At 40.9% G+C, this 13,013-nt stretch overlaps 1 long non-coding RNA gene across 1 annotated transcript; it reads left to right on the forward strand.

Annotated features, from left to right (window-relative positions):
• The first annotated feature begins 5,351 nt into the window (after positions 1–5,351).
• On the forward strand, positions 5,352–10,502 carry LOC111095790. Its single transcript, XR_005359072.1, has 2 exons — positions 5,352–5,535; positions 9,887–10,502. It is a non-coding gene; the product is annotated as an uncharacterized LOC111095790 (long non-coding RNA).
• Positions 10,503–13,013: the final 2,511 nt, after the last annotated feature.

Raw genomic sequence — 13,013 nt, forward strand, 5'->3', positions numbered from 1 at the left:
TATCTTACTCATAATACCTGGCACAGAGTGACTCCTTGTTTGACATCTGCCTCCCTGCCATGTTGAGTTACCTCAATGGCAGGACCATGCTGACTTGCTCTGTGCAAGAGTTTACTAAATGAATGAAAGAGCAAGGTAAGAAGCCTGAGGCGATGGTTGTCTTTACACGGCCCTCCTGGGCTATAATCCCATTGTATAGATGGAAAGATTTGTGACCACACTTCACTGGATCACGTTACCCTGTTTTCCCATCTTCAGAGCAATTATCTCCATTACCTCGATTGTTTTCTGTCCCCCCCTACTAGACACTAAGCTCCACATAGGCAGAGACCTTGCCTGTCTTATTTACCTCTATATCCTAGAACAGTACATGATCCAAAGCAGATTCTTGATTTTTTAAAAATTGCTGAATTTGGGATACCTGGGTGGCTCAGTGGTTGAGCATCTGCCTTTGGCTCAGGTTGTGATCCTGGGGTCCTGGGATCGAGTCCTGCAACAGGCTCCCTGTGGAGGAAGGCCTGCTTCTCTCTCTCTCTGCTTATGTCTCTGCCTCTTTCTCTGTGTCTCTCATGGATAAATAAAATCTTTTAAAAAATAAAAATAAAATAATAAAATAAATGAACAATTGCTGAATAATGAAAAAAATTGCATTATTAGCAGTAAGTAGGAATGTTAGTAAGATTATTGGTTTTCTTAAATTATATCAATGCAGATATTCACCAGATGTGGTTAGTATTGTTATTTTTGAAAACTGTTTTGGTGACCTTATCATACAGCCATGTATCATACAAACAACAACAAAAAAAAGACCTAAACAAAGGAAGATAAAATAAAATAAAACAGAAGAAAAGAAAAATAAACAAAAGCCCTTAAGAGCCAATGTTAGCCTTCGATAAGAAAATAACTTTTTACAGATTGCAGGTTTTAGAGGTCAAAGTTCAAGTCGTTTACAGCCGGGTTGGGGTTTTCTGACATTTTTCTGTAATGCTCTTCATATTTATTTGTACAACATTGTGCAAACTGCTGGTTTATGCTCTTTCCCATTTCCCCTTCATCATCCATCTTTCCCTTTCACAAAACTTGTGAAACTTATGAAAAAATATAAATCATTCAAAACACAAACTAACTGGAGATGTGTTGGCTGAAATAAAACAAGAAAAGATTTGCCCAGGGTGGCAATGGTGGTCAGGCTTGCAGATGTCCCCTGCTGATGACTTCAATCCTGGGTTCTACTCCCAAGTCCTTGATCTGCAAATGAACTCACTTTTAGAATTGAAGCTTATTAAACTGGACATTTTTAAATCAACTTTAGGAAATTTTGGAAACATGCCAAGAAAACGTTTACCACTCTTTGGAAAAATTGTTTTCTGCTCATGCTTCAGGGTCACCTGAGATACTCACTAAAATACAGATTCCTGGATATCACCCCAGACCGAATGAGGCAGACTCTGCAGAGATTCAGCCTCAGAACAGAGGCTTTAAACCCACTCCCTTAGGTGATTCCTATGCCGGCAGCCCAGACGTAGGCTGGGCCAACTACAGATAATAATACTATAAATGAGTTTGTAATAATACTGCTTAAACTAAATAATACAGCCTGTTTTCAAGAAATGAAATTGTGTTTCTTCAAACCTCTAATTAATTAATTTTTGAATGTTGTTAAATAAGGAAGCCAAATTGATTTTTTACTACAACCTACAGGAAGAAATATATTTCACATTGTGTTCCACTATGCACACACATACACGCATGTGTAAGCATGTATATAGACCAATAGAAAATTCACAAAATAATATAGACCAAAAATGTGATTAATGCTAATTATGATTTTGATGTGATCAAATTTCAAGTGTCACATAAAATACAGAAATAATCCCAAATAAACAATATAAGAATATTCTAGTTAAAAAAAAACCATAAATACTGATTTTGTTACCCACTAAGGAGATTGATTCTGTGGTTTGAAAAACACTGAACAAGAGGTACCTGTGTGGCTCAGTCAGTTAAGCATCCCACTCTTGGTTTTTGGCTCAGGTCATGATACATCAGATTCCATGCCCAGCAGGAAGTTGGCTTGGGATTTTCTCCCTCTGTCCCTCACCCCACTTATGCTCTCTCTCACTCCCTTGCTCTGAAATAAATAAACAAAGGGCACCTGGGTGGGTCAGTCAGCTAAGCATCTGCCTTTAGCTCAGGTCATGATCTTGGGATCCTGAGATTAAGCTTCTTGTGATGTTGTATATTATTCCAGGCATTACAAAGTACTTACAGACATCAAAACTGCATGTAAATAAATTTAAAATTTGGAAAACAAGCTCAATCAAATTCTGAGGTGGTCTTGGATTTATGAAACTACTTCAAGCACTTTTGATAAAGAGAAACACACCTGTTATGATGTTTGTCCAAAATACTCTTACCTTTTTAACTCTAAAAACTCACTTAGAGTTCTCTCATTTCCCATCATGGTTTTTCTACTACTTGGACTCAGTTTGGACTCTCGGTTTTCAGGTATCATTTACTCCGTAGAGACCAGAGTAGAAGTGACTCCAGCCCTACGTCGTAGACACGCTGTCATAAACTGTTCTCTGCCGATGTCCATTGCACCTTGTGCTTTCTTGTTGGTGACTCATTTCTGTGAAACAGGCAGCAATATCCCTTTTGACGTCACCTGTCTGCTCCAGAACTCCGCTGAATTCCTACCTTCTCTGCACAGTCTTAATCAAACAAGCTCTGTCCAAAGCAACTACCCTGGCCACAAATCTCTTCATTTTCTGTTCGAACACTGTCTTGTGCTCCTGAATGCTGCTAACTGTGCTCATCTGCCTGCTGACCCTTGATTCTTCAACCTGCCCTTCACGCTGCAAAGTTCATGGCATCAGGGACAATCACTTCACCTTGCGGACTAATAATACCAGAGATGCTAATACTGATGATGATACAGTATATTTATTTCAATCCCTCCTCCAGCACCTTGGGACATCTCAAGCTTGCAAAAATACTATACACAGAGACTCGTTATTTTAGACTAGAGGAAATAGGGGGAAAAGGAAGCATTCTTTAAAAATCTGAATTTAAAAAAATTTTAAAAAATAAAATAAAAAAATAAAAATAAAAAAATAAAAAATAAAAATCTGAATTAAAGGGATGCCTGAGTGTCTCAGTGTTTGGTTGAGCATCTGCCTTTGGCTCAGATCATGATCCCAGGGTCCTGGGATTGAGTCCTGCCTGCATCAGGCTCCCCACAGGGAGCCTGCTTGTCCCTCAGCCTGTGTCTCTGCTTCTCTCTCTCTCTCTCTGTCTCTCATGGATAAATAAAATCTTTAAAATAAATTAATTAAATAAAATCTGAATTAAATACATACAACAAAGAAGTTCAGCTTAATTTTTAATACAATTAATAACAAAACCAGGTTGAAAATTATTGTTGAATATAAATCCTAAGCGACTCGCTTTAACATAAGTAAATGCTATATGCTTGGCATTTCACATTTGATCTTAAACCAATGTTAAGTGCCAGTTTTCATAAGTAGTAATGGAAATAGCTGTTAGCAGATGCTCATTGCGAATTGCTTTATTTAAGCCTGTCTACAGTGCACTACAATTTTATCCACTTACAGACTCAAGACTGAGATGTTAAGATGTAACCAGCCCAGGACACCTAGGTGGCACAGTTGGTTGAGTGTTGGACTCTTGGTTTCAGCTCAGGTCATGATCTCAGGGTCGTGGGATCAAGCCCCATGTTGGGCTGTGCACTAGGCACGGACTCTGCTTGGGATTCTCTCTCCTTTCTCCCTCTGCTCCTCTCTTGTTCTCTCTCTCTCTCAAAATAAATAAATACATCTTTTAAAAAAAATTTTAACTTGCCCAGCGGTGCACAGCTAAGACATCTGCTAAGACTTCCTGGGACATAAACCCTAATTTCAGAGCCCTTGCTCTTAATCTCACTTCCTAAAACTTTATTTATTCTATTAAATTTCTTTGAAACCTCTGTACAAATAGGCCAAGTTCCAAAGCTTTATCCAAATCATGAAGACTTTGGGAGGAGAGTGGTCACAGTTGGTGACAGGTTTCTGTAACTGCCTTAGGATCTAGGAAATGAGAGACTGAATTGCTAAAAACAACTCCATCCTTTCAGACTTTGAAAACAATTCCTCTGTGCACCTTTGTTTTGAACTCTTATAAATATTACCAGATCAATTCTGTGGGGATGCCGCTTGCTCCCGCCTCCCTTTGACTCAGAGGAGAGTCATTTTGGAAAGTTCCAGCCAAAGCGGTGGTGCCCTTTGTGAGTTATAGGCTTGAGAAAAATTAACGTGTTTGGGTTTGCTTGTTTTGTTTTGTTTTTAAAAAGTCAAGACCTTTTTTCCCCCAGCTCCCCATAAGTCACAAATAGCTTTTCTTTCAAAGTTCAACCTTGTCAGGCCGTTAATCCTCCATGAGGAAAAGTGCATGTGATAGGTTTGGAAAGGTTTAGCTTTCAAATAAGGAAGTTATTAACTTTTACATTCCTGTTTGGCGCCTTCTCAATGGTTCTAGAAATCTCTTGGGGACTAAATATCCCAGAAGCTCCTGAACTGAGGCAGCTGCAAAAAGCTTTTCCCTCTATGACCACCTGCTCTTCGCTCTCTACTTTCTCCATTAGGAGAGAAGGCGTTCTGGCAGGAGAAGTCACCGCAGGGCACAGAGCAGGCCAGGAAGAGGACAAGCTTCAGAAAGGACCTTCGGGGGCTGGCCAGCCTTCCCGGATGAGATGCATAGCAGGTGGGTCTCAGGAGACTTCTACTCATGGAGGCTGAGGAGCGTGATTAGGCCTTAAATATTTTCGGGCACATTCCCCTTCAGCTTCATCATCCAACTGTTTCTAAGGATATTACTAAACCAGACTTTCCAAGGCTACTCTGGAAGGCATGTGGAAAACAATAGGGACTTTCAATCAGAAGACCTGCCTTTGAAACCAAGCTCCAGTTTCAGGTAAATCAACACTCCTGAGCTGGTATTTCCTTACCTATAAAAAGGGTATAATAAGGTTTTTAAATTGGTAATAGTTGGTGTTTATCGAGTGCTTACTGTGTGCCGAGCACTGTGGGGGGTTTTTTGCTGTTTTTATTTAACCTTCCAACAATCCTAAGAGGCACACACTGTCATTATCCTCACTTTCCAGCTGAAGAAGCAGAAGTTCACAGAAAGAACTGTTTGCCCAAGAGAACAGAGAGCCTTTCCAGAATAGTGCAGTTGAGCCCATTCACTTCGCCATGAAACATACAGCCTCCTGAGGTAACGAATAGGAGAGTGTCTTGGACATTCTAGAAGGTTGCACAAAACCATTATTTTTCAATAGGTGGCATCCTGAGTAGAATTCCAGACTCTTGAAGTGACCTCAGATGAAACCCAGCAAGGCAGAAGGAGCCATGAAGCCCTGGCAAGTGATTTTGTGTAACGTGGTGCTTCTTAAACTTTAGCATACTTTCAAAGAATCACATGGAGGGGTTCCTAAAATATAAGTGATTGGGCCCCAAGCCCAAAGTCTCTGCTTCGGTAAGTCTGAAGTGGGGCCCAAGAATTTGCATTTCTCACAAATTCCCAGATGGAACTGATGTTGCCGACCAGGACTCCACTTTGGGCACCACTGGTGTAGTGGTTTAGAACATGGTTCTTGGGACCAGGAGTCCATTTTGCTCCTTGTTGACTGCAGTTCTCCGGGTCTCGATCTTCTCGTCTACAAAATGTGAAGAAAACTAATATTTACCTTAGTAGTGAGATAAGGGTGAGGGTAGAAAGCATATGACACCGTTAGACTCAGATCTAGAGTTTAGGAAGCATCATGGTGGCTGTTGTGCATGGGGGCCCAGCTTTGTATTCTTTACAGAATTTAACCATCAAATCCTGAAAGAGTTAATTAAATAGACCATTGTAGTTTTGCCTTTCAAGATCTGTAATTTCATTTTTCATTGAAAGGGGGACGAAGTAATATTACCATGTTGTATCAGTCAGGGTCTCAGCAGGAAACAGATGGTAGACTCAAAATAGGAAAGCTCCAGGAGGGTTTATTTACAAAGGGGCTGTTTCTAATGTGTGGGTGTTGGGAAACCACAAGGGATAGTACAGTAACCTGGAGCTTAATAGTAGGTAAGGTGATATCACTCCAAAGCCATAAGGAATAAGGAGGGAAGAAGCAGTTATTGGAGCCATGGTGTGAAAGAGCTCTTTAGAGTATGCTGCTTGAAAGCAGTGATCTTGGATCAAGGAATACAATCAGTAGACTGCCCAGCAGGAAGAGAGCCCAAAGAATTAATATTCACTCTCCTCCCTCCCTCCAACACCTGCCAGAACTCCCAACTAAGTGCAAAGGTGGACTCTGTTCAGTCCAACAGAAACCAAACTCAACTGCAAGCTGGAGACCATGGGAACTAAAGGAATCCAGCAAACATGTGTTGGCATGTATTATATCATTTAATCCTCCTGCCAACCCTATTTTCTGCCCGTTTGACAGATGAGGAAACAGAGTCAAACTAGTGTTAAGTAACTTGACCAGTGTCACACGATTTGGAAGTGGCTGGGTACTCAAAGCGAGACAATCTTCTTCTGGAGCCTGTCAGAAGAAACTGAAATGTTTATTCTTGGTCAGTACAAAATCAAATACTGTAAATGGTGGATATTATCTAATAGTGGAATCTAGGGCCTCAGTGACCTCATCTGTCTTGTTCAGCTTTAAAAAGAAAAAGAAACAACTTTTTCTGTACACCACTATTATAGGCTGGTAAAATATGCATATGGCAATTGATAGAGTTGGCAATAATAGGACATTAGGATGATGAATGATTTTCTTTTTATTTTCCCCATTTCCTGGAGTTCTGTAACACGGCCAGATTGAACTTCTATATTTTAGCCTAAAAGCAATCAAATAAAAATTTTAAAAATAAGGTAAAATGAAGGCTGAACCAGACAATTGCTAAGTTCCCTTGAATGTTTTATGAGCCTACAATCTTGATGTCAATCTTTCTATCTCTCCTCTTTTAATATTAAAGCCATCCTACAAACATGAATAAAACTCCACAGAATCCATGTCAAGCCTGTAGGTCTGATTGTTTAAAAAATAAGATAAAATAAAATAAAATAAAATAAAACAAAACAAGACAAAACAAAACTAGGGTGGTAGGGGTGAAATTAAAGAGGTAGGACAAAAATGCAATGAAGCCACCCAGAGTAAAAAAAAGTTGTTTTTGTCCTCTGGCTACCCCTGATCCATCTTCTGTAAAATTTCTGTGACTTTTAGAAAGGTCATAGAGATTTACAATAGGACTGGACAAAAGTAATCTGGGGAGATAGCGTGCTGTTGAGACATCCCCAGTAGAAGCTGCTGCTGGAAGCTTTAGTTCTCAAAATGGGAATTGGAGTGTCCTGAGATGGGCCTCTTGCTTGGCACATGGGCATCACTAACCATGGCAATAGGTTCTGGAAAGGCATCCAGGGGAGGTCTGGATTGAGATGGACCTGAAGGGATGGATCAAATGTTGTGTGACTGGTACACAAGTAAGAGAATTCCAAGTGGCAAGACTACTACAAATCAAGAAAGGACTGAAGCCAGAAGCTTGGGACAAAGATTAGCTGGACTGAAATAGCTCATAAAATGCTTGCAGGTCATGCAAGGGAAACAAAGTCAGAGAGATCGGGTGGCGCCGTGTTGTGGAGGAGCCCGAAAATCATAGCAAAGAATCATTGGAGGTGATTGAACAGAAGATCTGCACTCCAAGAAGAAAATTTGGACAAAATGTGAAGATCCGATCTATGTGGAGACAGTTAGGAGGCGGGGGGAAACCAGGCAAGGTTATCTCACTGATCTTAGCAGGAAGTGGTATGTCCTGAACCAAGCAGACAACAATTAGATAACAACTAGATGAAGAGATCAAACCTAGGAGCTTTGACAGCCTCTGTATGTTTCACCATATTGAGTGACATCTTCTGACAGTCGAGATGTGTACATGGCGCTTACCGGGTAGAACTCAGCCCACGTTATTCTCAGCGTGGTGCGAGGTAAGAGAACATGAGCGAGTTGCTAATGGAAAGGTATGTAAATTCTCCCCAAAGAAGTTTGCACCCACAGAACCAGTGACACAGTAGGTGACCACTTAATGACAGGCTTCTGATTCCCCAAAAGGTGATCCCTAGGTGAAACTGACCGGGAGGTAGAGCGGAAATCCCACGTATATTCCTCTTCCTTGACACTTATGGTTGCTGGTATCTGTGAGGCTCCATGAACCACCACTCACTTGGAATTCAACCATCTGCAAACCCGAAACCATATTTGAAATTGCTCCCACATAGTACACAAACAGGCCCTTAGAGCGATTAAAGTCCTGGGCCTCTGCTCTCTTGCAGACTAATTGGCCAACGTGCAGCATGCAGTGTTGTGAGTCTAATTGCTCCGGGGGCAGCAGGCTCTTTAGGCCTCCTGACCTAGATCCACCGCATGGAAATTGCTCACCCACCACCATCTCTGGTGAGCACGTCGCCCCGGAGAGGTCCCGTACTTCATCGGTCAGGTGGAGACCTTGCCGCCCCGTGCTGTGGCAGGCAGCTGTTTTCCTCTTTAATTGTTGAAGATTAAGGTTTGCAAACCAAAAAATAAAAACACCTCCCCCAGGCAATAATAGCCAATCAAATCACAGGCCTTGGGAAGATGATGCATATACATGTATACCCTCACATTTCCTTGCGAGGCAGTAGCCCTCCCCTGAGTTCACCTGCCTATCGTGCGTTTGCGCTTCCTTCAGCTCCTTGTTATCCCTTTATCTCTTCCAAAACAGCCAGGGAGGCTGGGGACTCTGTCCTCAGGGAATGTGTGTTTTTTCACTCCCTCATGTAGTCAAAAAACCTATATCATTCCAATGTCCCAGTGGTAAGCACCGTGTTAGACACAATGATGGATAAAAGTGGAGATTCAAGTGTTAGATCACTTCTAAATGAGAGGAATCAGGGAAGTCAACTTTGAGCTGCATTTCAAGACTAGGAAGGATTTTAACAGGCAAAGATGAAAAAGAGGACACTCTTTGGTGGAGAAATAGTCTCCTTAAAAAAAATCAGGCAAATAATTACAAGTCATATTTGGGGCCCAGTATGGTAAGCCAGATTGGGAGCATCACATGAGCAATTACATGCAGTTTATGCCTGAATTATGTGAATAGATGAATAGATAAATCTTGGATTGTTTGCATGACTGATAGAACAGCAATAACCCTTTTTATATTTTGTGGAAAATGTGCATGATCTAAAAACACTTCAAAGAGTTAACTTGGTTGCAGAACAATGTGCAAAATCAAATTAAAATTTAAAACACACACACATACACACAAATTCTAATTGTCCTATAAAAGGAAAGAATTGATTTATCAGCAATTGTTCCTAATTAGACAAGTCCACTCCACTGTCTGGCTACCCAGCTGGCAGACACAATAATCTTTATGCATCCACACTTGGCAAAAATGAGCTACAGTTCATTTTCAATTTCCAAGTTTGATTTGAAAATATATACACCCCTTTGGATCTAATGAGATACAATCTGAATGATAAATATCAGTTGATTAATGTATACAGGGCTTCGGTTTAATAACAGTTTAACAAAAAATTATTTGGTTATTGTTAAATCTTAATAAATGTTTTAAATAATAAATTGGCCCGTATTAACAGCTGGCTATTAGCTCTGTTATTTGTTATTATCTGGTCGCATAGCGCTTTAGATTTAATACGGCATTTATCACTGTTTACTTTCACAGTTATTGCTTACACCTAATACTGCATTTCTATCCTCCAGATTTTCAGAGTTCTCGTCTAATATTAACAATGACTTCTCTCTTTTCCTAAACCTCTGATGACCGCCACCCAAACACAGCTATACCACCGGGCTTGTTCAAGTACCTACCTACTCAAGTGAAGAATCTGCTTCCAGAATTCTATCAGACTCTTATCTTTCTAGGTCATGGTTTTGACTTGGTTTCCATTTCAATGATGCTTCAGGATTTACTGCAACCTGCGTCTCCTTCTGGAGATAGGCGCCTCTTGAAAGGACTTCCTGCATGATGCTCACCATGAATGCGAATTCCTCTTCTGTCCTCTTATTGTGATGAGGGGGTTGAAGGGCACATTTAATGAGAAAGAACCTGTGCTATCACAGCAGAGAAAAGGGCCCATCAAACACATGACGCTAGATCTGATGGGACTAGATCACAGCCCTCTACTGGAGCCTCTTTCTACTTGAACCCTTGGAACAGGTCTCTGTTCCTTTAAGAGCCTCCAGTGAGAATTCAATAATTGTCTCTGTGGAAAGTACGAGTTCCCCCTAGTGCAGCATGATAAATCTTGGATAATAATAGCTCTTTCCAAAATAATCCTTAGACAGAAGCAAAATCCAACTGAGAAGGTTGTTCAGAGTCAAAACGTGGGACCTGGATCTGTCTTTTATTTAGCTCTATAAATACATTGAGTGTTTCTTTTGTCACTGCTGTTGACATAATGTATTATTATTACTATTCCGCTATTATTCCCTTAAATGCCTATATTTGTGTGTGTGTGTGTGTGTGTGTGTGTGTGTGTGTGTGTTTCTGTTTTTCTATTTCAGGTCTTCGTTCAATAGGCCAACTGTCCACATTTACCCTTAGTCCTCTGCTGGCCAGATTGTAGTTCTAAGCCTCTCCACTTTTACTACCAAGAGTCAATACCAAATTTGGGGAGATTTCTAGAAACATTATCCAAAGGAGGGGTGGAGCAGACCCAGGTTTCAAAATTGCCCTGATTTTCACTCCATGATGGTGGGAATTATTAGGGACAGGTGTCTGATTATTTTCAGACATAATCTCCATATTTGTTATCTTTTCACAGTATAGAACAAATTGAACTTCTTGTGTCTATACACAGAAACCCTCAGAATGACCTCCAGCTCTGTTCTGACTATAACTCATTGTGATGGTTCATTTTATGTGTCAGTCTGACTGGGCTAAAGGATAGGTACCTGGTGAACGTTATTTCTGGGTATGTCTGTGAGGGTCTCTGGAAGAGATTACCATTTGAATCAGTAGACTTAGTAAAGATCTCCCTCACCAATGGAGGTGGGCATCATCTAATCCCTTGAGGGCTCAAACAGAACAAAAAAAGGCAGAGGAGGAGCACATTTTCCCTCCTCTTGGGCCAGGGTGACCATCTTCTCCTGCTCTCAGACATCAGAAGTTCTCAAGCCTTTGGACTTGGAGACTTGACACTGTGGCCTTTCAGCTCTCAGGCTGAAGCCTCAGACTGAATCATATGATCAACTCTCTTGGTCTACAGCTTGCAGAAGGCAGACTGTGGGACTTCTTGGCCTCAGTAACCACATGAGCCAATCTCTATAATAAATCTCCTCCAGTGTATATCTACATGCATACTATTGGTTTTATTTCTCTGAAGAATTATGACTAATATACTCATTATCTTGGATTGGCTGGGATTGGTGATAGTGTGATTTACTTGGCAAAGTTATGGAAGCTTTACCAATGGAGTGTGCAAACAGAGGGTGACTCACCATGCAGTTCACAATCACGATGCTCTGTGGATATGACAGCACCTTGAGGAAGACCAGGCACCCAATGCTGAAGACTTCATGTCCCTGACATTGCTATACCAAGATCCCCCTGCTGTCTCAGGGGGCACAGCTACCCATAACTTACTAGGTTAGGCCCCATCATCAGACACATTAAGCATAAAACCTAAGTTTCTAAGACCCTGGGTTATTACCTCATCTACAAGTTCATACTTTGCCTCTTTTTTATTTATGGGACAAACCAGAATCATAATTCTATTTTAAAATATCATAAGGCAGATTGTTTCATTTTCCTTCTTTAGAGTGTAATTATTCCTAATTCCACAGTTACTTTGCAAAGTGACAGTGTAGTGATTAAGAACACTCACTTTTAGAAAAATTTTTCCTATCACCAAACTCTATAAAAATTTAACTTCCTCCCAAAAATTATGACGTTGTTGGGTAGTTTTTATTAGACAATTTTGGGGACTTGAAAATTCTTTGTGACTAGTTCTCCCATACTCCAGCACATATATAATTATAATTAATTGCTTCTCTGCTCATTTCCTCTTTCTCTGGAAGGAAAGAAATAGTTTGGGGGAAAATAAGAACAGTAGGAAAAGCAGGGAGGGGCCCTTTTCTTTGTTAATTGTATGGGGCTGACTGCCTGTCTAGTGTACAATAAGCATTTCAACCAGTCCATCTTTTCAAATCCTGGCTCTACACAGCTGGACTGTGCTATGAGACACAAACTAGAAGAAAGGCCATGGTATTGCATGGCTTCAAAACTAGCAATCTGTGTCTCCCACTCTCTGTATCTCTCTCTCTCTCTCTCTCTCTCTCTCTCTCTCTCTCACATACACACACACAGAGTACACACACGGATTAGGAATTGAACTATCCCAGAATCTGTCATGATGCTGGATGATATGTGCTTTATAAGCATGTGCATTGGCAGGCCCATGCCCTTGGCCTTCTCTGAATCTCAAGTCAGACCTGAATCTGAAGCCAAGCAAAACCTTGGAAAACTAGAGGCTGATCACTACGTTGTGTGTCCCCTAGAAGCCCTGGGATTGTGCACACTCATGGTTTGGAAAATCAAGCTGCAGGTCTAGAGCTTCACCCCAGTATGAGCCTGTGAAAGAAGATGAGAGCTAAGATTCAGATGCCCAAGGAGCTCATGGCCTCAGATGAATAGACTTACCTGGTCATCAGCTTACTCCCATCACCACAACAGAATCAGCTCTGTTCAGGGGCAGTTGTCACAGGTTAAGAAGAGACCAATAGGCCTTATTTATCTAATGCAGTAAAAGGTCTATAGAAAAAATACATAGTCTGACATTAGATGGAGACCAGAGAGATGAATAAGTCCCCCTGTTTGGGATTCTTAATTATCTGAGGCTCAATCAGATCTGGTTAACCCTCCCTTCATTATTTCTGACCCCAGCTTGCTGACTTCGGACAATGG

This window comes from Canis lupus, chromosome 5 (assembly GCF_011100685.1).
Source record: "Canis lupus familiaris isolate Mischka breed German Shepherd chromosome 5, alternate assembly UU_Cfam_GSD_1.0, whole genome shotgun sequence".
NCBI lineage: Eukaryota > Metazoa > Chordata > Mammalia > Carnivora > Canidae > Canis > Canis lupus.